Here is a 22,446-nt window from a genome sequence, read left to right as displayed (position 1 = left end):
TCTAGCTCAACTCCTCTTATGAGTATAGAGCCCTTCGTACTCATAAGTTGTTTTCGATGTTCGTGCTTCTGAATCGACGATCCACACCGTTAAACATGATTTAGAGTATTTGAAATTTCTAGAAAATAAATTTCGTAACTTTTCGAAATCATTATAAAGTTCATCAAGCGGATATAAAATGAACGGTCAAAGTCGAACGACGTCCTAAAAATGAATGATTGGATCCTTCAATTTAAGATCGGGGTTATTGATCTTTATCTAGGTAATGAATAGAATTTTTTATCAAAAATTCAAGCTATTCCGATTCTTTTACACCGTTAAACTAGCAAGTATCACATATAGGCCGTTAAAAATTATCAATTTTGTGAGCTATTGATCGTAAGGTAAATGATATCAAAAAATTATAAAATTTAATTTCTAAAAATTTTAAATGCTCTAGAAAATGTTTAACGGTATGGATCGTCGATTCAGAAGCTTTATCATCGAAAACGACTTATGAGTACGAAGGCGACCGTGCTCATAAGAGTATAGTAGCTGGACTATATATATATATATATATANCGACTTATGAGTACGAAGGCGATCGTGCTCATAAGAGTATAGTAGCCGGACTCTCTCTCTCTCTATATATATATATACTTTTGAGCATTTAAACATCTAGAAAATCAAATTTCATAATTTTTGACATTATATACCTCACGATCAAATGGTCTCAAAATTAATAACGATTAAAGGGCGTCAAAGTTAATATTTTTAATGATAATATGGCGCATTTCCTAGTTAAAAATGTGGAAGAATCAAAATCAGTTAAATTTTTTGATAGAAAATTCTATTCATTACATAGATTAAGATCAATAATTCTGATCTTGAACCGATCGTCCTTAGAGCAAGTGGCAAAAGGCTTGGTGGTTGGTACCTGAGACCCAAGTTCGAATCCTAGTTGATTCACATTTCTAGCTAAGTTTATTTCTAAATGAAATAAACGAAGCGGCTAGCGTGCTACCTATCTCTAAAAAAAAAATTAATTTTGATCTTGAATTTAAGAACCCTATCACCTTATTTTAGAAGATCGTTAAAATTTTGACTATTTATTTTATACCATTTGATTGGCTTTCTTATAAGTTCGAAAATAATAACAAAATATGATTTTTAGATATTTTAAACAAACTTTAAATTATTTTAATGGTATGGATCGTCAATTCGGAGGCTCTAATATTAAAAACAAAGCACCAAAGAGTTGGTGCTTTTAAATTTGTAGACCTTAGATGAAGGAGTTCTAGGGCTACAACGATAGTAGCCCACTTGGGTTGAGTGGTGGTAGGTGGAATAACATTTAATCCAAAAGTTACAAATAGTCAAGGGGTGGATCTGATGGCTAGAAGCCTAAAAGAACTAACTGGTTGGTGTTTTTAAATGTTTTCTAGCTCAACATATATATATATATATATATATATATATATATATATATAAAACTAGGCTACTATACTAACGGTAGCACGGAGCGCTCCGTGCTACCAAGTTGTTTTCGATGATACGGCTTCCAAATCGACGATCGGCTCCGTTAGACTTGATCTACACTATTGAAAGTATTTAAAAACTAAATTTCATATTTTTCGATATCATTTACTATCAAACAAGTAGTTTAAAATTGAACGGCTGAAAATAAAAATCTTCTCATGAAAAATGATAATAAAAATTTAAATCAAGATCAATATACTCGACTTACTCTAAATAGTGAAAAGAATTTTCTATAAATTTTCATCACATTGGATTGTTTTACACCGTTAAACTCACAAACACACACATCGGCCATTAAAATTGTCAATTTGAGATCTTTTGATCACTAGTCAAATGATGTCAAAAAAATCTGAATTTAGTTTCCAAATACTTTCAACGTGTAGATCAAGTTTAACGGACCGATCGTCGATTGGAAGCCGATTATCGAAAACAACTTGATAGCACAGAGCGCTCCGTGCTACCGATAGCATAGTAGCCGACTATATATATATATATATATAATATAGAGAGAAGAGAGAGAGAGGAGAGAGAGAGAGAGAGAAGAGAGAGAGGAGAGAGAGAGAGAGAAGTCTGGCTACTATACTCTTATGATACGATCGCTTTCGTACTCATAAGTTGTTTTCGATGATAGAGCTCCGAATCGACGATCCATATCGCTTAAACATTATCTAGAGCATTTAAAACTTCTAGAAATCAAATTTTATAATTTTTCGATATTATTTACCTTACGATCAAAAGCTCACAAAATTGACAATTTTTAACGGCCGGTATGAGATATTTGCTAGTTTAACGGTGAAAAAGAATCGGAATAGGTTGAATTTTTGATAGAAAATTCTATTCACTATCTAAATAAAGATCAATAACTCCAATCTTAAATTGAAGGATCCGATCATCCATTTTTAGGATGACGTTTTATTTTAACCATTCATTTTATACCCGCTTGACGGACTTTATAATAATTTTGAAAAATTACGAAATTTATTTGCTAGAAGTTTCAAATGCTCTAGATCATGTTTAACGGTATGGATTGTCGATTTGAAAAGCCCAACATCGAAAATAACTTATGAGTACGAAGGGCTCTATACTCATAAGAGTATAGTAGCCCTACTGTATATATATAGAGCCCTTCGTAAGAGTATAGAGTCCTTCGTACTCATAAGAGTTTAGAGCCCTTCGTACTTATAAGTTGTTTTCGATGTTGGGCTTTTTGAATCGACGATCCACACCGTTAAACATGATCTAGAACATTTGAAACTTCTAGCAAATAAATTTCGTAATTTTTCGAAATCATTGTAAAGTCCATCAAGTGGGTATAAAATGAACAGTTAAAATCGAACGGCGTCCTAAAAATGGATGATCGGATCCTTCAATTTAAGATCGGAGTTATTGATCTTTATTTAGGTAGTGAATAGAATTTTCTATCAAAAATTCAACATATTCCGATTCTTTTTCATCATTAAACTAGAAAATATCTCATACCGGCTGTTAAAAATTGTCAATTTTGCGAGCTGATGATCATAAGATAAATGATATCGAAAAATTATAAAATTTGATTTCTAGAAGTTTTAAATGCTCTAAATAATGTTTAACGGTATGGATCGTCGATTTGGTACGGATCGTCCATTCGGAAGCTCTATATATATAGAGTAGGGCTACTATACTCTTATGAGTATAGAGCCCTTCGTACTCATAAGTTGTTTTCGATATTCGAGCTTTCAAATCGACGATCCACACCGTTAAACATAATTTCGAATATTTGAAATTTTTAGAAAATAAATTTCATAATTTTTCGAAACCATTATAAAGTCCTTCAAGCGGATATAAAATGAACAGTCAAAATCAAACAACATCCTTAAAATGGATGATCAGATCCTTCAATATAAGATCGGAGTTATTGATCTTTATTTAGGTAGTGAATAGAATTTTCTATCAAAAATTCAACCTATTTCGATTCTTTTACACTATTAAACTAGCAAATATCTCATACCGGCCGTTAAAAATTGTCAATTTTGTGAGCTTTTGATCATAAGGTAAATGATATCGAAAAATTATAAAATTTGATTTCTAGAAGTTTTAAATGCTCTAGATAATGTTTAACGGTATGGATCGTCGATTCGGAATATCTTTTATTGGAAACAACTTATGAGTACGAAGACGATCGTACTCATAAGAGTATAGTAGCCAGACTCTTATATATATAGAGAGAGAGTCCGGCTACTATACTCTTATGAGTACGATCGCCCTCGTACTCACAAGTTGTTTTCGATGATAGAGTTTCCGAATCGACGATCAATACCATTAAACGTTAAATAGATTATTTAAAACTTATAGAAATCAAATTTTATAATTTTTTGACATCATTTAACTTACGATCAAAATGTCACAAAATTGACAATTTTTAATTACCGGTATGGGATACTTGGTAGTTTAACGGTGTACGTAAAAGAATCGGAAACGGTTGAATTTTTGATAGAAAATTCTATTCACTACTTAGATAAAGATCAATAACTCCGATCTTAAATTGAAGGATACGATCATTCATTTTTAGAACGTTGTTCGATTTCGACCGTTCATTTTATGCCCACTTGATGTACTTTATTATGATTTCGAAAAATTACGAAATTTATTTTTTAGAAGTTTCATATATAGAGTAGGGCTACTATACTCTTATGAGTATAGCACTCATAAGTTGTTTTTGATGATGGAGCTTCCGAATCGACGATCCACTCCGTTAAATATGATCTAGAGTATTTGAAACTTCTAGAAAATAAATTTCCTAATTTTCTGAAATCATAATAAAGTCCATCAAGCGGGTATAAAATGAACAGTCGAAATCGAACAACGTTCTAAAAATGGATGATTGGATCCTTCAATTTATGATCAGAGTTATTAAACTTTATCTAGGTAGTGAATAGAATTTTCTACCATTTTTTCAGATTTTGCAAACCGGATTTTAGCAAATTAACCAAAATACTCTTATTATTCTTTTCTCCCTCCTTTTTTTTCTCGTTCATTTTTCTCCTCCTAGTTTGTCATTTCTTCTTCCTTTTCTCCTCGTGCTTCCTTTCTTTTGTCCTTCTTTACCGCCTCGATGTCGACGTTGTGCTTCTCTCTCTTTTCTCGTATACACCTCTATTAATGCTGACTTGGACATAACATAGATTGTGGAGGTGCGGCTGCGGCATAAGATGTGGCCGTGGATTGGGACAGCGAGGATGATGAGGGCGCCGCAAGATTTGAGGTCGACGGGGAGGAGGCGGCAGTTTGGGCAAAAGGCAAAGAAGGAGGTGCTGTAATGAAAAAAAATGCGGAGGGTGGAATGAAAAGAAGAAAGAATAAAAATAAAAAATATATATTTTCTTTTCCGGAAAGACCATTATGTGTCGTGATCACTATAAAAAAGATAAAAAAATAGAGAAGAAAGAAGAAGAAGGCAAAATTGTACTATTTGACACGAAAGTTGCAGTGTTTGAGAATAAGTTATACTGTTTGAGGCAAAATTACATTATTATAAGTATATGAGATTAAGTAGCATTATATAAAATAGAAATTGTATGGGTGCAATTTAAGTCTCAAACGGTGCAATTTAAGTCTAAAATAATACAATATAGTCTCAAATAGTGCAACTTAAATCTTAAATATTGCAATTTAGTCTCAATCAAATGCAATTTTTATTTTGTATGGTGCAACATAATCTCAAATAGTTATAAATAGTGCAATAGTTTCAAATAGTGCAAATTACTCTCAAACAGTGTGATTTCATCTTAAACATTACTTTGTTTCAAATAGTACAATTTTATTTTTTTTTCTTCTATTTTCTTTTTTTGGCCTTTCCTTTGATGAACATGACATATGATGGCTTTTATAGGAGAAGAAAATTTTTATTTATTTATTTATTTTTTACCTTCTGTGTCCTTTTTCTACCACACCTCCTCTCTCGCGTTCTGCCGCAGCCTCCACCTCTACTCCGACGCGCTCTTCCTCCTCATCGTCCTTAAAGCTTGCAGTACCTTCTTTGTCGTCACTACAGTTGTTGCTGTCCACAGCCACGCCTCCGACGCATCGCGATTTATGTGATATTCGAGCTAGCATTACCAGAGTTGTGGGTGAGGTAAGAGAGAGGAGTACAACGCCAATGTCAGGGTAGCAGAGGAGGAGAAAGGAGAGGAAGTTAAAAAGAAAAAATGCGAAAGAAATGACGAGGAAGAGGAAGATGAAGAAAAAAAAAAAGAAAAATAAATAAAAATATTTTGGTCAATTTATAAAAAATTCAAGCTTAATATGCAAAATCTAAAAAAATGACCAGTTTTTACAAAGACTAAAAAATGATGAATTTTTTTGGCAAATTGGCCTAAAATTAAACCTTTTAGTATTTTTTTTTAAAAAATTTCCGTTATATATATATATATATATATATTTCATATCAACCGCTTTTTTTTTCTTTAATTTGTAATTAGCGGATTGAATCAGTGCACTAAAAAATAATAATTAAAAAAAGGTATGCTTGGGGGCGTGGATTTACAAAACCCGGGGTGCAAGTATCATAGTTATGTGGAAAGTGTGCACTAGCCTTTACCCACATCTTACTTTGGCGACTCCCGAGATCGCTGTCCGCGTGTCAGTATGTCATTGGGTGCTTTTGCTTTCTCCTTTGGAAATGCGTCGCGAGAGGGCCCCACAGCGAAGCAGGGGCGGTGGGTAGTGGGCCCGGAAGCTGTATCTGACGTGGCCGTGGCAGCTTATCGCTGGCGGCGGCGTGCGCGACAGCTCGGCGCGGGCCCCACAAGGCGCGCATCCACGTGGACGGCTCGTCCTTTGTTCCTCGCAGTTGGCCCCACAGGCGTCGGACATTAGCGAACTACCCCACGTCTCTTACCTCTTCTTAGACCCACCCCAAAAAAATAAAATAAAATAAACAACAACAACAACAATTGTAAGATAAAAATCTATAGAGCCCATCCGCACAATGAGGGGTGGAAACGAGACGAGCGAGCTTACCTTGGTTCAAATTCGGCTTAAAATTAATTTCAAGCCTAAATTTAAGCTCAAGCTTGGATTGAAATTAATTCGAACCGAGCTCGAGTGAGCCTAATTTCGAGTCGAGCGAGCTCGAGCCCTAAACGAGCCGCTTGAAATTCTCAACATCATACGATCAATAGTTTAATTTGTATAGAATATTATCTATAATTTGATACAAAAATATGTCTAATAGTTCAAAGTACAAAATAATTCTATAAAATATAGTATTATAATGTGAAGAAAAATAATTTATGAGTTGAATAGTTAATCTTTTCAGACTCATATGTCTTCTTTTCTGCCTTCAATCTCCATATTATTCATTATTCATTTTTATTTATGCAGTCAAAAATAAATAAATTATATAGATAAATATTGGATTAAACTATCCAATCATATATAACTAAAATTAAAATTTTATATAAATAATAACTTTTTACTTTAAAAATATTCTGTATATTTTCTCAAGCATACAATTAATAGTAAGGTAGGCAACGGCGGGCATATACTGTTATTTGGTAACTTGGAGGGTTTTCGACTTGGCTACTTAGAATGAGAGACAGAAAAAAAGAAAGAGAGAAACATATTGAAATTTTAAAGTTCTGTGAAAGAAAGAAAGAAAGGAAAAATGTATAAATTTAATGAAATTTTGCTCTTTTATTTGTCTATTAGGTTTATTTTTATGNTATATTAATAATTTTGAAGGAGTATCCATAATATTTTATAATTTTTAAGAGAAACTTTTCAAATTGCCTTTTATTATTTTGTATATATATATAAAGAGAGAGAGAGAGAGAGAGAGAGAGAGAGAGAGAGTCTGACTACTATACTGTCGATAGTACCAAGTCCTTTGTACTATTGAATTTTCTACCGTTAGATTTACCTTTTGATTATTTCCACCCGTTAGATTATACTATTAAACAAACCACACACTCAATCTTAGAGGACAACTATCATCCTAACCACGCATCTTTTCATCCAACGGCCAAACACTCAATAGTACCAATGACTTGATACTCTTTATAATATAGCAGCATAATTCTATATATATATATATATAGAGTAGGGCTACTGTGCTATTAGGAGCATAGCAGCCCTTGTGCTCTTACCTTTCTAACCATCCATCAAGTTTGATAGGTGGTTAGAATAAAAGAGGGAGGAGATATTGGGGAGAAATTGTGTGTTTCAATTTCTCTTCTTCTTGAATTTCTCTTCAATATCTCCTCCCTCTCTCATTCTAACCACCCATCAAACATGATGGGTGGTTAGAAAGTTAGGAGCACAAGGGTTGCTGTGCTCCTAATAGTACAGTAGCCCTACTCATATATATATATATATTCGAGCTTTTCGAGCTTTTTGAGCCTAATTCGAACGAGTCGAGTAATACTCAAGCTTGGCTTGAAATGAATTTCGAGCCTTTTTTTTTGTTCAAGCTCGGCTCATTTAATTTCGAATCGAGCTCGAGCGAGCCAAATATCGAGTCGAACGCGAGTTGAACGCGAGCCGGCTCGCTCATTTGCCAGCCCTACGCACAATAACTTTTTTTTTTAAAAAAATAGGTATTTAAATATTTAATTTTAGTAATTAGACCTTTTAAATTTTACTTAACTAATAAATATTATTTTTAATTTTTTAAAATAAAAAAAATATTTTTTTGTATGTTTAAATCCGGCAAGACTATGTGTAATAAAAATAATTAAAACGGCTACATAATTAGTAATTTTGATCGAGAGAAAAAACTTATTGAGCTATCAGATAAAGTTTAGAAAATTTAGTTATCAAAAGTAAAATTTTAAATAGCTGTTTTCCAAAAATAAAATAGATCCCTACGCATGTATATATAGGCCATTTTGAATCTTTCACCTCACCATCCAAGGGTGAGGTAGCAATTTTCTTTCAAAATAATCCCTCAATTTCAACTTTTTGAAAACATTAAATTTGCACTCTTGTGGTAAAGCATTTTTTATTTTATTTTTTTATTTTGTAGTTTAGAAAATTCTATTATATTTCTTGCAAACCAAATCCGCTCTGTTCAAGTCATGAGCGTCAAACCTCTATAAAGATTAAAATTTGTTTAAAATTTGAAGCTTATAAAATGCAAGGCTCTTGAAAACAAAAAAATGCTCAATATATCAATGTACGAGGAGTAATGCAGAGTAACATCACGGTAGAAATAAATGAAACGTAGTGTATGTTTGCCAAAATACATGATAAATTCCTGCCTTGCCCACGGCAGGAAAGGAATTTGTGGTTTATGGTGGTAGATATTTGACTCATATTTAACCCGAGATAACCTAACGCATGGTAATTGCAGGGGTATTTTTGAATAACAATGAAACATACGAGCGATATATTTGAAATGAAAAAATGGGGGTAAATCAGATATTTTTATTATTTTGAGGGGTATATAGGCAATTATCCCTTTTTCTTTTTTACTCTTTAGCCTCATATCTCCCTAATCTTATCATTCTCTCTCTAAACTTAGACTGCTTTTCTCTTTTCCGCCCTCTCTTTCTAAAATCTCAATTCCATTCCCTCTAAACCTTGACTCTATCTCTCTCCCTATTTATTTAATTATGCTCCCTCTGTAACCTATGCTCTCTCTCCCTCTCTTTCTAAAATCTCAATTCTGTTGCTTCCCTACCCTCAAATCACTCTCTCTAAACTAAGCGCTTTCTCTCTTTTTATTTTTTCACATCTGTAACCTATAAAACTCTCTTTCTAATCTCAACTCTCTCTCCCTTTAACCTCAAATTTCTCAAGCGCTCTCTAAGCCAAGCTCCTCAATTTATCTAAAAACAAATTCTTTATTATTGTTGAAAAACAAAAGGGTCTATTAGCTAGTTGGATATTTTGTTTATTACTATTTGATCATTAATTCTTTATTCGATTTTTTTATAAAAAATATTGAAATTTTAGATAGTATTATCTGAAACTAACTAATTCTCTCTTCCTTTCAAACTTGGCCTTGTCACACAACCTTCATCTCCAAACCCTAGATGTTGCCCTATAGAAAATATCATCGCTTCCATTTACACTTTCTCTTTTGCCCTTGCAAAAAAGTATTTCCTTCCTCTTCGTTGCCTCAAGAATGGTGTAATCCTCATGTAATCCTTGCGTTCTTGCTGTAGTATTAAAGGATCTTCAGCATTGTTTCCATTAGTAAGGGTTTTGGAGCATCCTAATATTTTGCTATGTTGGGCAGAATTGAAGGTCTACATTGTATTATTACAACTTTCTACGTAAAGAAAAAAGGTAAGATTCATTTAATTAATTTTGCAGTTTTTTAATCTAGGATTTTTGGATCTGGCTTTTATTTTTACATCTAGGACTACATGGTGTTTTCTGAAATAATCTATGAACTAACTTCTTGCCATTTTATCTTTAAGCTATAATTTTTGCATGCATTGAGATCCATTTAATTTTGTAATTTTCTTACATCAGTATATTGCCACAACTAGGGTTTTTGGATTTAGCTACTATTTTTTAGTGTACCTTATTGGTGTTTTCTATAATATTCTATAAATTAACTTCTTGCCATTCAATTTTTAATCTATAACTTTTGCATGCACCGAAATGTTGCATTATATTTGGTGTTATTTAAGTATAGCTATTGATTTGCAATTGCAGCATGGTTCCAGATTATAGGTTGAAAGTTATGTATAGGAGAGTGTTTAAACCAGTTAAGACAAAGGTAGAATGTAAGGAAGTGAATTCTCGAAATACGAGAGTTAGACTTCGTTCAGAATCGACCAAGGGTCCTGTTGGTGTGCTTTGGAAAAGCCAAAGATGTCAAAATCACCAAAAGTGCATTGAAAACGAGTCCACGGGAGCAAATAGTGCAAAATTTGCACTGGAGCAAAATTGCTCTCGAGGACCGGTCCCTGGCAGGGAGGGATTGGTCGCATCGGCTGGTGTTGCGGGGTTGCTTGATGCAACCGGTCCTTGGCAGGGAGGGACCGGTCCCCGAACGTGACCCCAGCGAGAAAAGCCAAAATTTGGCTAAGTTTCGAAAATCCTGCTATCGGGAACCGGTCTCTCAGGAAGGAACCGGTCTCGAAAAAGAAGAAAAGGAAGGAGAAGAAGAAGGAGATCAAGCTTGGGAAGCTTTTAGACCTCTCCCTCATACTCTTTTCTCTCTTTGAGGCTACAACAAGAGGTAGGCTTCTAACCCTTGTTGTGGAATTTAGGATTTTTGATTTTAGCTCTTTGGATGGGATCAAATGGATCCCTAGCACCATGAATGGTAGGATTGGAGCTAGAATCTAGAGTTTTGAGATGGGTTTAGTTTGGTGCTAACCCTAGGACACCAAAATAGGGTTTTTGGTAAAGTAGAGGATTGATTTCATTTGACCCTTCTCTAACCTAATTGGTAGGTGCCTAAACACAGGGGCGAAGTCGGATTTACGCTTCGTCGAGTGGATTTAGAGCTATCGGCAAATACGGCCGATTTAGCATTGTTTTGGACCAAGAAGGCCAAGACTTCGTCATAAAGTTCGCCGATGAGCGTTTCTAGAACCTCTACATCAAGAAAAGGTAGGGGGGTGTCATCCCGAAGCATCCAGATTTCCTTTTATGTCTAAGTTATATATATACTTGATCATATTGCATTATAGGATTAGTAGATAGTTGCAAATTCTATTTCCTTGCATGCTTCTTAGTAGTGTAACTATGAATTGGATACATGGACTAGGGTAGCATGAGGATTGGGTTTTGTGACATGGGAATCCTATAATGGTATAAAGAGCCGAACTTGGACATATGATAGCCTAGTAGAGTGGCATTGAACTAGTGTAGTAGAAACACTAAACTTGAACGAGTGGCATGTCAATTAGTTACAGAACATTACTACAATGATCAACCGAGTGGCATCGAGTCTAGTGTAGTAAACATGACATGGTTCTAGGGATAGTAGAGATCCCAGCATCTAGGATGCATTGTATATTGTGCAGCAGAGGCACGTTGACCCTTGTAGATAGGGTATCCTCTTGTGAGGATTGGATCATACTCACTGGTCTGTTTTTGCTGTCAGTCGTCGCTCCACCGTGGCACGAGTCTCCGGAGTACTTTACTAGGGGCAGACGTAGTTGTCCCGCAGACGGTCTCGGTGTGCGAGTGCAGCTTCTTCTCACCTATGAGATTGAGAGTGAGTCGAGGGTTTAACCTACGGGTTAACTAAGTAGATTGGGTAATAAACATGGAATGCATAGTAGACTTGCATTATTACCTTGAGTAGACATAGTGTATGTTGTAGTTTACATTACTATGCACTTTATATATACTCATGACATAATACTAGCATGATAGCAGTTGTTGCATGCATTATTATCATTGATGGCATGATAGAGTAGTTGCAGTTTATTTTTATATATCTATCTATCTCTCTATCTCACTACAACAAAAACGGTCTATAGCGACACTTTTAAATGTCGGTATAGGTCAAAAGAAGTGCTGCTGGCTAAATTACCGACACTTTTAAAAAGTGTTGCTATATGTGGGGTAGCTAGGTATATAGCGACAGTTAAAGAGTGTCGTATAACCTAAAAAAGTGCTGCTAATTTAGCAACACTTATTTAAGCATCTAGCAACCGCCGGAACTCTATCTCGTTGGCTGTGGCGGCGGAGGAGGACGAGAGGTAAGGGCCCTTCGTCTAGAATTTCAGTAGATTGAGTGAGCGAAGAAGGAGAGATGGTAATTGATTTTTCTTTTTTTTTTTCCTTTCTGTTTGGAATCGGGCTAAATGGGCTGGGTTGGGTGGGTTGAGTATAGTAACCTTTTATTTTTTATTGGATTCGGCTTTATATTTAGGGATTAATAGATGTTTTTTAAAATTTTGACATAAATGGGACACTTAGACAAAAGTGTCCCAAACATGTGTCCCTATAACCTAATTCTGTTGTAGTGTCTGTGCCAGCTTAGACCTAGTGGGAAAACCGGCGGCGTCAGCGGCCGAACCCACTGGGAACTATATTTATATAGTTCTCACCCCATGTGGTTTTGGGGTACAGGTACACATAGAGGCGAGCCGAGCGAGGATCGCGGCAAGGGCATAGCGCCCTAAGTGAGCCTAGTTAGTAGCTTTTCCTTTATGCATTAGAGTACCCTCGTGTACTAGATGATGTTTTGGATAGTTATTGGAGGGCTACTTGTATTTTGAGGAAAACATGTATTCACATTTTGGAAGATGGAAATGTAATATATTCAAATGATGTAAATGTTGAATGGTTGTAATAGGTAGACTATCTCTCTTTATACACTTGTACATTCACTTGTGGGTTCTTGCTCTTAGTTTCTTGGCACTTGTGTGCCTTAGTCGATCATGTATGTTATTTAAGCATTCCCTGGGCGCTTAACTGTATATGATCTGGTTGCTTGGCCTTGGGCGGACAGGAGATGTCCTGTCCGTTCGGCGGTCCATCCGGCGCGCCCGAACCGTGCCAAATTGGTAGTGGATTCGGGGCGGGGGGTGACAAGAGTTGTTGGTATCAGAGCAATTAAGAGCAAGTAAAGAGAGAGTCTAGGATGGACCTAGGAGACCTAGGTTGGCAACCCTAAGGTGATAAGTACGTGAGAGAAACGTAAACCTATATCGGTGGAGGAAGAATCCAATTAGGTCGGATCGAGTATAAATCTCTAGTATGGCTAGAGATAGATCCGAGCGGTGTTAGTTTCGAGCTCGAGGAGTTTGTGTTGGCGGCCGACAACACGACGCTAAGAGTTAGGACTAATACAATGTTGTACGTCCGCTTATGGCGGAGTTGAGTCGCGTAATATAGTGTATGCGACGGAGTTGAGTGAGTTAGATGACTAACCTGGTTGTTGTGTTGCAGGAACAATATCCCCAAGACGCTACGTGCGTAGGTCCGTTCCGGCACCATCTTTTGAGGTGCCCGAGGAAGCCGGATCTAGTGAAGTACAGGAGTTACGGGCGCAGGTGTCGACAATGACCGGCATTGTACAGCGCCAGGAGAGTCGATTCGAGGAGCTCCAAGGGCTTATGGAGAGGCATTTTGCGGCGGCAACTGCAGCTGCGACTGAGGGCCGTAACCCGCCGCCGCCTCCAGCTCGTGCGCCTACGGCGGCTGAGGGCGAGGGCATTGCGGCAGTTCCGGTGGCGGCACGTCCTTTGCCGGCGAGCGTCCGGCGGCGTCAAGTTCTACGATACCCGATGTGGTGGCATTGGAGGCGGAGAGGGAGCGCGCACTTGCGGCTCTCGAGAAGTTCCGAAAGTTCAATTCACCGACCTTCGAGGGAGAGAAGGTGGAGCCATCGATGGTTGAGTCGTGGTGGACTCAATGGAGACCTTGTTCGAGGACCTCTATACGTTGGAGAGGGACAAGATCTACCTCGCCACTCATTGTTTGGAGCGAACGGCGAAGGTTTGGTAGAAGCGAATCAAGAGAAACCGAGCTTCCGACCTTCCGCCGTTGACGTGGGAGGAGTTTCGGGGATTGTTCTACGTCAACTACTTTCCCGATAGCGAGAAGAAGAAGCTCCAAGAGCAATTTCGGAAGTTGAAGCAAGGTAGCCGCACGGTAGCGGAATATGAGCGGGAGTTCTCTCACATCATTGATTGCGTCCCCGACGTAGTGCGGGATGACAGGGATCGAGCCGATTGGTTTGAGCGAGGGCTCCGGGCTGATATCTACCGGGCGGTGCACATTTTGAAGCTCACTACCTTCGCGGAGGTGCTCGACAGAGCGTTATAGGCGGAGCAAGGAAACGCTCACATCCGGGAGGAGCGAGAGGCGTCCGAGAAGGACGGTGGTAAGAAGCGAGCTCAGAGTAGCTCGGGAGCTCAAACCAAGTCAAGGAAGCCCCCGAAGTACCCGCGAACGCAATCCAAGGGCCACGGACCGCAGCGGTGCACAATTTGTGGTGGGAACCACGAGCCGAGGACGTGTGATCAACGGGAGGGGAAGTGCTTCACGTGTGGACAGGCGGGCCACATCAGCCGCTACTGTCCAGTGAGGGCTTCGCCCACCCATTCGGTCGCATCGGCTCCGGCGACTCCGGCTCATTATGGAGGAGTCCCACCTGCTGCGTCATCGGCTGGACGTGCGATGGTACCATGCCAACCTGAGGCGACGAGATCGGCTCCGAGTGGGCGGGTGTTCGCCGCCCAAACTCAAGCCGAGGAACCTGCTGAGGCGGAGGATCGCCATGTACTCGCAGGTATGGTTTTAATTAATAGAGTTCACTCCAGGGCCATGTTTGATACAGGTGCTACGCATTCATTCATCAGTAAGTCATTTGCACGCATGCATGACATAGAACTACAAGAGAGTAAAAGCACTTGGAGGGTATCAGGCCCCGGACATGATTTTCTAGTCTGTATGGAGTGTTCATCTTGTCCGGTGCGATTGGGCAATTGGATAATGCCCATCCGTATGTTGGTGTTCAAGAAGTTGAAAGACTTCGACGTCATTCTAGGAATGGATTGGCTCTCGATGTACTATGTGACTATTCACTGCAGAAGTAGAGTGATTACGTTTTGCGAACCGGGCCAGGAAGAGTTCGTCTATCGGGCTTGTAGAAGCTCGTACTTCGCCGCCATGGTATCGGCGACGAGAGCAAGGAAGCTAGTTAACAGCGGTTGTACGGCCTACTTGGCGACCGTTGTGGAACTCGAGAGGACGACTTCGGCACTTGAGGAGTTATCCGTGGTTCGGGAATTTCCAGATGTATTTTCCGCGGAGTTACCGGAAATGCCGCCAGACCGGAAGATCGAGTTCGTGATAGACTTGGTTCCAGGAACCGTGCCTATCTCGAAGGCTCCGTATCGGATAGCGCCGGCAGAATTGAAGGAGTTGCGGGCTCAATTGATAGATCTCCTTGATAAGGGATTTATACGACCAAGTGTATCGCCGTGGGGAGCCCCGGTCCTATTCGTGCGAAAGAAGGACGGATCGTTTCGACTCTGCGTAGACTACCGCGAGTTGAACAAAGTCACGATCAAGAACAAGTACCGTTGCCGAGGATTGACGATCTGTTTGATCAGTTGCAAGGGTCTCGGGTTTATTCAAAGATTGATCTACAATCCGGTTATCACCAACTTAAGATTAAGCCGAAAGATGTGCAAAAGACCGCGTTTCGCACGCGGTATGGACATTATGAATTCAAGGTCATGCCGTTTGGGCTCTCTAACGCCCCGACAGCGTTCATGGATTTAATGAACCGTGTCTTCAAGGAGTACTTGGATCGATTTGTCGTGGTCTTCATAGACGACATCTTGGTTTATTCTTGTAGCGACGAGGAACATGCCAAGCATTTGAGAATAGTGCTTCAAGTCCTTCGAGAGGAGAAGCTATATGCTAAGTTTAAGAAATGCGACTTTTGGTTCCGAGAGGTTGCATTTCTTGGGCATGTTATTTTCGAGGGTGGAGTATCTGTTGACTCGAGGAAAGTGGAGGCGATCAAAGATTGGCCTCGCCCGACTAACGTCGCGAAAGTTCGAAGCTTCGTGGGTTTAGCGGGTTATTATAGACGGTTCATGGAGGGATTCTCAAAGATCGTGGGTCCACTTACTCGTCTGACTCGGAAAGGCACCAAGTTCATTTGGAGTGACGAGTGCGATCGGAGTTTTCAAGAGTTGAAGGATAGATTGACTTCGACTCCGGTACTCGCCTTACCGGTGCAAGACGAAGACTTTGTGGTGTATAGCGATGCGTCACATTTGGGCTTAGGGTGTGTGCTGATGCAAGGCGGGAAGGTGATCGCTTATGCGTCCCGTCAGCTGAAGAGCTATGAGAAGAATTACCCTATCCACGACTTAGAGTTGGCCGTGGTAGTGTTTGCCCTCAAGTTATGGAGGCACTACTTGTATGGCGCGCGTTGCGAGATATACACGGACCACAAGAGTCTAAAGTACCTATTCACGCAAAAGGAGCTCAATATGTGACAGCGGTGGTGGTTGGAACTGCTGAAGGATTTCGATGTGACGATCCTATACCACCCCGAAAAAGCAAACGTGGTGGCCGACGCGCTTAGCAGAAAGTCAGTGAAAAATCTTGCTATGTTGGTCACACATCAGGAGCCACTGTGGAGAGAGATGGAACGATTGTATCTCGAGGTGGTAGCTTCGGAAATCTCGTCTATGCATACGGCTCTCGTTGTCCAACCGACCTTGTTGGAGCAGATTAAGACTTTGCAATCTGCAGACACCAATCTCCAAAAGGTGCGGCGGGACATCGAGAGTGGACGCGGCGGCGATTTCAGTGTAGATGGTGATGGTGCGCTTCGGTTTCGAAACCGATGGTGCGTACCGGAGAACGAGGAGGTCCGGAAGTTAATATTGCAAGAAGCACATCGGACTCTTTATAGCATTTACCCGGGCGGCACCAAGATGTACCGTGACCTAAAGATGCAGTACTGGTGGCCGGGCATGAAAGCTGATATTGGGCGCTATGTAGCGCAGTGCCTTGTATGCTAGCAAGTGAAGGCTGAGCGTCGATTTCTAGCGGGAAAGCTCTAAAGTTTACCTATTCCCGTTTGGAAATGGGAGAACATAGCTATGGACTTCGTAGTCGGATTGCCCCGTTCGACGGGTGGCCACGACGCGATCTGGGTGATTGTGGATCGTATGACCAAGTCGGCACACTTTCTACCGATTCACACTACCTGGTCGGGTGACAAATTGGCGCAGGTATACTTGGATGAAGTTGTGAGGTTGCACAGGGTTCCGAAGTCAATCGTGTCAGATCGAGACCCCCGTTTTACTTTGCACTTTTGGAAAAACCTGCAGGAAGCACTTGGCACACGGCTTGATTTCAGCACCGCGTTTCATCCTCAGACAGATGGACAGTCAGAGAGGAATATACAGATTCTGGAGGATATGTTGCGGACGTGTGTCATTGACTACAAAGGTAGTTGGGCAAACCATTTGAGGATGGCCGAGTTCGCCTACAATAACAATTATCAAGCTAGCATTGGGATGGCACCGTTCGAGGTCCTATATGGACGGAAGTGCCGATCCCCTATATGTTGGAATGATGTAGGTGAGCCTACGGCATTGGGCCCCGATGTATTGCAAGAGGCGGAAGAGAAGGTCCGTCTTGCTCGCGAGAGGCTGCTCACGGCACAGTCGAGGCAAAAGAGCTATTCTGACAAACGCCGTAAAGATTTAGAATTCGCGGTAGGTGACCGCGTTTTCCTGAAGGTTTCGTCAATGAGAGGTGTGAAACGCTTCGGAGTGCGGGAAAAGCTAAGTCCCCGATATATCGGACCGTTCGAAGTGTTGGAACGTATTGGAGCAGTAGCATATAGATTAGCATTACCGCCGAAGCTCGTGGGAGTGCATAATGTGTTCCACGTCTCCAACCTTCGCAAGTATATTTCCGATCCCGAGCATGTTATGTATTATGAGCCGCTAGATCTACAGGAGGATTTGAGCTATGAAGAGTTCCCTGCGATGATCATTGCTCGAGAAGTGCGGAAATTGAGAAATCGTGAGATTCCCTATGTGAAGATTCGTTGGGCCGGTCACGACGATCGTGAGGTCACGTGGGAACTCGAGGAAACGATGAAAGTGCACTATCTTCATCTCTTTACAGAAATGCAATGAGGTATGAGTTGATTAAGTTAATGAATTCGTTTCGAGGATGAAACTTCTTTTTAGGAGGGGAGGATGTAAGGAAGTAAATTCTCGAAATATGAGAGTTAGACTTCGTTCAGAATCGACCAAGGGTCGTGTTGGTGTGCTTTGGAAAAGCCAAAAATGTCAAAATCACCAAAAGTGCATTGAAAACGAGTCCACGGGAGCAAATAGTGCAAAATCTGCACTGGAGCAAAATTGCTCTCGGGGACCGGTCCCTGGCAGGGAGGGACCGGTCCCATCGACTGGTGTTGCGGGGTTGCTTGATGCAACTGGTCCCTGGCAGGGAGGGACCGGTCCCCGAACGTGACCCGAGCGAGAAAAGCCAAAATTTGGCTAAGTCCCGAAAATCCTGCTCTCGGGAACCGGTCTCTCAGGAAGGAACCGGCCTCCCGAGGACCGGTCTCTCTGGGAGAGACCGGTACCCGAACGCGTGACCCGAGCTGAGGCTCTCAGGGACCGGTCCCAAGTCGGGGAGACCGGTCCCTCTGGGCGAAAAATGCCCAGTAACAGGCAGTGCACAGAGATGAAAGTTGAGGGACTTATTGGGATATTGTTACAATAGAGGGCTTATGGGTCCCTCTCTCTCCCTCAGCCCCTCATTCCTCTCTCTCTCTCTCATTCTCTCCCTCCTCTCTCTAGAAAGAAAAGAGAAGGAACAAGAAGAAGAAGAAAAGAGAAGGAAGAAAAGGAAGAAAAGGAAGGAGAAGAAGAAGGATATCAAGCTTGGAAAGCTTTTGGACCTCTCCCTCTTCCTCTCTTCTCTCTTTGAAGCTACAACAAGAGGTAGGCTTCTAACCCTAGTTGTGGAATTTAGGGTTTTGGGTTTTAGCTCTTTGGATGGGATCAAATGGATCCCTAGCACTATGAATGGTAGGATTGGAGCTAGAATCTAGAGTTTTGAGATGGGTTTAGCTTGGTGCTAACCCTAGGGCACCAAAATAGGATTTTTGGTAAAGTAGAGGATTGATCTCATTTGACCCTCCTCTAACCTAATTGGTAGGTGCCTAAACGCGGGGGCGAAGTCGGATTTACGCTTCGTCGAGTGGATTTAGAGCTATCGGCAAATACGGCCGATTTAGCATTGTTTTGGACCAAGAAGGCCAAGACTTTGTCGTAAAGTTCGCCGAAGAGCGTTTCTAGAACCTCTACATCAAGAAAAGGTGGGGGGTGTCATCCCGAAACATCCGGGTTTCTTTTTATGTCTAAGTTATATATATGCTTGATCATATTGCATTATAGGATTAGTAGATAGTTGCAAATTCTATTTCCTTGCATGCTTCTTAGTAGTGTAACTGTGAGTTGGACACATGGACTAGGCTAGCATGAGGACTGGGTCTTGTGACATGGAAATCCTATAATGACATAAAGAGCCGAACTTGGACATATGATAGCCTAGTAGAGTGGCATTCAACTAGTGTAGTAGAAACACTAAACTTGAACGAGTGGTATGTCAATTAGTTACAGAACATTATTACAATGATCGAACGAGTGGCATCGAGTCTAGTGTGGTAAACATGACATGGTTCTAGGGATAGTAGAGATCCCGGTATCTAGGATGCATTGTATATTGTGCAGCAGAGGCACGTTGACCCTTGTAGATAGGGTATCCTCTTGTGAGGATTGGATCATACTCACTAGTCTGTTTTCGCTGTCGGTGGTCGCTCCACCATGGCACGAGTCTCCGGAGTACTTTACTAGGGGCAGACGTAGTTGTCCCGCAGACGGTCTCGGTGTGCGAGTGCAGCTTCTCCTCACCTATGAGATTGAGAGTGAGTCGAGGGTTTAACCTACGGATTAACCAAGTAGATTGGGTAATAAACATGGAATGCATAGTAGACTTGCATTATTATCTTGAGTAGACATAGTGTATGTTGTAGTTTACATTACTATGCACTTTATATATACTCATGACATAATACTAGTATGATAGCAGTTGTTGCATGCATTATTATCATTGATGGCATGATAGAGTAATTGCAGTTCATTTTTATATATCTATCTATCTCTCTATCTGTGCCAGCTTAGACCTAGTGGGAAAACCGGCGGCGTCGGCGGCCGAACCCACTGGGAACTATATTTATATAGTTCTCACCCCATGTGGTTTTGGGGGTACAGGTACATATAGAGGCGAGCCGAGCGAGGACCGCGGCAAGGGCATAGCGCCCTAAGTGAGCCTAGTTAGTAGCTTTTCCTTTATGCATTAGAGTACCCTTGTGTACTAGATGATGTTTTGGATAGTTATTGGAGAGCTACTTGTATTTTGAGGAAAATATGTATTTACATTTTGAAAGATGGATATGTAATATATTCAAATGATGTAAATGTTGAATGGTTGTAATAGTTAGACTATCTCTCTTTATACACTTGTACATTCACTTGTGGTTCTTGCTCTTAGTTTCTTGGCACTTGTGTGCCTTAGTCGATCATGTATGTTATTTAAGCATTCCCTGGGCGCTTAACTGTACATGATCTGGTTGCTTGGCCTTGGGCGGACAGGAGAGGTGCTGTTCGTTCGGCGGTCCGTCCGGCGCGCCCGAACCATGCCAAATTGGTAGTGGATTCGGGACGGGGCATGACATAGAAAATATGTGTATGGAATGCAAACTTGTTTCATAGTACTCATTGATATATATATTTTATTTTTTTTTTTTTGTGAAGATATCTAGAAAATGTGGGAATGGGGAGAAACAGAATATGTGCAACTGGCTTATCAATCAAAGAAGACCAAAGGAGAAGCTCAAAAGCTTATTGATAATAAAGGTGAAAGTGATTTTCTAGATATGTTAGACCAATTCATAGATGGTACGAAGATAGAAATATTTATTACAATTAGCTCCTATTGCATCCCTTTTAATTATAATATTCAACGTGATGGAACTATTGATGCTATTGGTGGTGGTAGTAATGATAATGATAATAGTAATGATAATGATAATGGTGTTGATGGTGGGAAGAAGGATAAAGTTGATGTTGGAGTTGAGGGTGTAGTTGAGGTGCAGTTGAGGTTAAAGATGATGTTAGAAGTAACGGTGTAGCTGAGGAAGAAGATGGTGTTGGAGACAAGAGTGTAGTTGAGAAAAAAGATATTGAAGATGAAGATATAGCTACAGGTGGAGCTCATAGAGGTTGATCATGATGTGGGAGATGATAAGGGAGATGATGTTGGAGATGAGAATGGAGCTTATATAACGGCTGATTTTGTTAGGTATGAGAGGGGAGATAAGAGTGGAGCTTATACAAGGGCTGATGATGTTGGAGGTGATGAGGAGGATGAGGGTGTAGATGAATTAGATGGGTTCTCTACTGAAAATTAAAAAAAAAAACTTATTTTTTAGCTCCAATAGAGATGATTCAACTGCGGATGAGTTAGTTTATGATAAGGATAATACAATTATGGACTATAGTGTGAAATATCCTGATATCAATTCATTTCGAAGTGCTCTTCTTTAATTTGCCATCCAAATCAATTCCAATACAATGTTATAACAAGTGATCAATCTAGAGTGACAGCAAAATGTCTGACAGAAGATTGTGGGTGGAGAATACATACAGCAAGGATTCAAGGAGAAGCTATCTTTTAGGTAAAGAAGTAAATTTCAATTGCTACTATGTCAAATATTACTTTAATTTAATCACCTATTTCAATCTATTATATTGACAGGTCAAAACTTTTCAATCAGAGCATACATGCGAAGTTGTCAATAGGTGTGTGGAAATAAGAATGCTACAAAAAAATGGATTGCAAAAAGAATCACTAATTGGCTAAAAACTGAAGGTGATATACCTGCGACTGAATTATCTAGAAGACTCAAAGAGTAGTATGGAAGTTGGATTTGCGCTATTTAAGGGTGTGGAAGGGTAAAGATGAGGCAACGACCCAATTATGTGGAAAGTGCCACGCCCCGAGCCAACAGCAGAAGCACCACCAGGTACGTGAACTAGACCTGCCGAACGAGTAGAGTTTCCTTTACCCACCCAAGACATCACCATATGCATGAAGTACACATTTCAAATTGAAATTGAATACATGATAGTATAAGGAGAGTACCGAAAAAAATAAAGTATCTAATTCTATTACAAAGTAAACCATTCATTACATACATTTCTAGGTCCCAAAAATTACATCCCAAATTTTCATCACATTTCCATTTAATACAAGTTCCAAAAAAGGGCCCATCTAGAGCATCATCAAAACAAAGATGCTATCTACTCAACTACGCCCTTTCCACGCTCCACCGCATCACCCACCGAAGGACCTGGAAAATATGGGGGGTGAGAACTATAAACATAGTTCTCAGTGGGTACGGCCACCCAA

Source organism: Ananas comosus, linkage group 17 (genome assembly GCF_001540865.1).
Source record: "Ananas comosus cultivar F153 linkage group 17, ASM154086v1, whole genome shotgun sequence".
Lineage (NCBI taxonomy): Eukaryota > Viridiplantae > Streptophyta > Magnoliopsida > Poales > Bromeliaceae > Ananas > Ananas comosus.
This window is presented reverse-complemented; position numbering follows the sequence as displayed.